The 3,812-nt window shown below is 37.3% G+C and overlaps 1 pseudogene; it reads left to right on the top strand.

The window, feature by feature from the left end:
- The first annotated feature begins 2,092 nt into the window (after positions 1 to 2,092).
- Positions 2,093 to 3,245, top strand: LOC111535897 (annotated as a pseudogene).
- Positions 3,246 to 3,812: the final 567 nt, after the last annotated feature.

Genomic DNA, 3,812 nt, shown 5'->3' with positions numbered 1-3,812 from the left:
CCTCTACTGACACAAATTATTTTAATCACTTTACCATTCTTTTCTTAAACAGCTTAATTAATTATTTATATACCATAAAATTCACACATTTAAAGAGTGTAATTTAAAAATTGTTAGTATATGTAAATAGTTGTTAAACTGTGTCCATAGTCTAAGTTTAGAAAATTTCATGATGCCAAAAAGAAAACTTGAACCCACTAACAGTCACCCTCCATGCCCCCACACCCAAAGCAACCACTAATCTACTTTCTGTCTCTATCAATTTGCTTATTCTTGCCTTGTAATATAAATGGGGTTATATAATATGTGGCCTTTTTCTGTCTGGCTTATTTTATTTAGCATAATGCTTTTAAGGTTCACTCATGTTGTGGCATGTATCAATACTTCATTTTTTATTCCTGAAAATATATTTCATTTTATGGATATACTACATTCTATTATCCATTCATCAGTTGATGGACATTTGGTTTGCTTTTACTTTTGGGCTACTATGAATAATAGTGTTATGAACATCTCCATATAAGTCTTTCAGTGGACATATGTACTTCTCTTGGGTATACATCTAGGCATGAAATTGCTGGGTCATACAGTAACTGTATGTTTAACATTTGAGAATCTTTATTTAACAAAAATGGCCTCCAGCTCCATCCATGTTGCTGCAAATAACATAATTTCATTCTTTTTATAGCTGCATAATATTCCATGGTGTATATATACTACATTTTCTTCATCCAGTGAACTATTATTGATGGACACTTAGGTTGATTCCATGACTTTGCTATTATGAATAATGTTGCAATGAATACACAAACACAGCTGTCTTTTTGATATATATATCAATACATATCAAATATACATCAATATATGTATCAAATATATATAAAGATATACATATTTGGAGATATATATATATATATATATATATATATATTTTTTTTTTGCCCTTTGGGTGGATACCTGGTAGTCAAATTGCTTGGTCTAATGGTAGTTCTATTTTTAGTTCTTAGGGAAATCTTCATACTACATAAGAATCTCAATTCTATTCCATTGATCTATATCCTTATACCAGCCACACTGTCTTGATTATTGTAGTTTTGTTATAAGTTTTGAAATTGGGGAGGATGAATTTTTGTGTTTCTTTTCCAAGACTGTTTGGGTTATCCTAGGTATCTTGCATTTTCATGTAAATTTTAGGGTCCATTTGTCAAATTCTGCAAAAACAAAGGAGTTGAAATTTTTATAGGGATTGTGTTTAATATGTAAATCAACATGGAGCATATTGCCATCTTAGCAATATTAAGCCTTCTAACTATGAACACTGGATTTCTTTCCATTTACTTAGATCTTCAATTTCTTTTTCTTAATTAGAAGACTTTTTGTTTACAGAACTTTTAGGTTGACAGAAAAGTTGAGTTGAAAATATAGAGTTCCCCTTATACTCCTAATGCTCCCGAATTGTTTCCCCTACTATTAACATCTTGCATCAGTGTGTTACATTGGTTACAATTGATGAGCCAATGTTATACATGCTATAGATTTTGACAGGTCATTGATGTCTTTTAATAATGTTTTGTAGTTTTCCATGCATAAGTCTTACACTTATTTTATTATATTTATTCCTACATATGTTCTTACTGTGATACTATTGTAAATTGATTTTTCTTAATTTCATTTTTGAACTGTTCATTGCTAGCATATGGAAATACAATTAACTGAGTTTTAATATTTACCTTATTTCCTGTAGCTTTTCTGAACACATGTATTACTTCTCATAGTGTTTTCAGTGGATTCCTAGGGAGATAATATACTTATAAGACATGTTGGGGAGAAGGTGCAGCTCCCCGCAGAATGCCTTGTGGTCCAGCCTGGCAGGTGATGGAAACATTCTATCCCTTGCAGTGGGGCCAGGGGAAAAATGAGGTGGCCCAGGTGCCAAAGGCTGCTGCCAATGCAAGTCGCAATTTTTGAAATCAATATTTTTTTTGCATCATGTAACTGATGCCAATGCTCCTCGAGTGGATCCCTAAACAACCCAGTCAACACAGTGAGGGAAAGAAGGGACTGAGCTGTGAGGAGAGCGAACCCAAGAACCATGTCTACGTGGGATTCCTTTAATCCAGAAAGTTACTAATTGACAAGAGCTTTCAGCTAACCAGATTCACTGAACTGAAAGGCACAGGCTGCAAGGTGCCCCAAAATGTCCTGCAAAAATTGCTGGAATCTTTATAGGAGAACCCCTTCCAAGAAGATGAGCAGTTTCTGGTAGCCGTTAATGTCAAAGCTTGGCATTGGAATTGATACTTGTGTCATTCCTTTGAGGCACGATGGGCTTTCCTTGGTTCAAACCATGGATTACATTTACCGATCATAGACGACCCTTACATGATGGGCAGGATGGCATGTGCCAATGTCCTCAGTGACCTATACGCAATGGGGGTCACAGAATGTGACAATGTGCTAATGCTCCTTGGAGACAGTAATAAAATGACTGATAGGGAAAGGGATAAACTGATGGGTTTTAAAGATGCAGCTGAGGAAGCAGGAACATCTATAAGGGGGGCCAAACAGTATTAAACCCCTGGATTGTTCTGGGAGGAGTTGCTGCCAATGTCTGCCAGCTCAGTGAATTTATCATGCCAGACAATGCAGTGCCAGGGGATGTGCCAGTGTTGACAAAACCCCTGGGGACACATGTGGCAGTGGTTATACACCAGTGGCTGGATATTACTGGAAAACAGAATAAAATTAAATTAATGGTCACCCAAGAACATGTAGAATTGGTCTACCAGGAAGTGATGATGAACATAAGGAGGCTCAACAAGACAACTGCAGGAGTCATGCACACGTTCAATTCCCACGCGGCCACCAACATCATGGGCTTTGGGATTTGGGGTCTGGAGCAGAGCCTGGCCAAGTAGCAGAGGAACCAGGTGTCATTTGTGATTCACAATGTCCCAGTGCTGGTCAAGAGGGCTGCGGTGAGCAAAGCCTGCAGAAACATGTTCTGCCTCATGTACAGGACCTGCCAGGAGACAACAGAAGGCCTTCTGATCTGTTTGCCACATGTGCAAGCAGGTCGATTCCATGCAGAGATGAAGTCCCCCAACTGTGGTGAAGGCCACCAAGCATGAAATTATTGGGATTGAAGAGAAGGGCAACCACATAGCCAGAATCATAGACAAACCCTGGATCAAGTGACCATTCAAAATGTGAATCCCACGCCTGGGGGCCACCTCTTAACCTAGACAGAAATAGCTATTTGGTTTTGTTTTTAAATAGATCTGTTTCCTTTATCATCACTTGAATTAAAGACTATAAACAACAAAATCTCATTGTGTCTACACATCGGGTGACCTTAGGTCGATTTGTAAGTGGATACAATTAATAAAATAAAATACATTGTCTTTTTTCCCTGTTACATTAATGGAAGATGCACCTAATCTTGAGGCAGCTTCCGAGTTGAGAATTATATTATTATCCGATACTGTTGATTTGTTTTGAATCTTTAGATATGTATCTCTTGCCACATAGGCACTTTTTAAAGGTGCTTTTACATAGCACAGACATTACCAGTAGTAGTTAAATAGCAGTTGGTGTCTTTTCATTTTATGTATATTTATCATGTAAGTCTGATTTTTTTTTTTAAGTGTTTTGAATGGTTTTCTGGAGAGACAGCATTGGTAAGTGGTACACAATGGTATCCCGGTGATAAGAGGGTTGCATGATTCCTTCCAGTCTTTGATTTTAAAAGCCTGGTCTTATACTCAAGAGCATCTGAGACCCAGGACATTCTCCAATAGTGCATCCAGTTC

Source organism: Piliocolobus tephrosceles, chromosome 12 (genome assembly GCF_002776525.5).
Source record: "Piliocolobus tephrosceles isolate RC106 chromosome 12, ASM277652v3, whole genome shotgun sequence".
NCBI classification, from domain to species: Eukaryota; Metazoa; Chordata; class Mammalia; order Primates; family Cercopithecidae; genus Piliocolobus; species Piliocolobus tephrosceles.
Note: the sequence above shows the minus strand (reverse complement) of the source record. Positions and strands in the feature narration are given on the sequence as shown.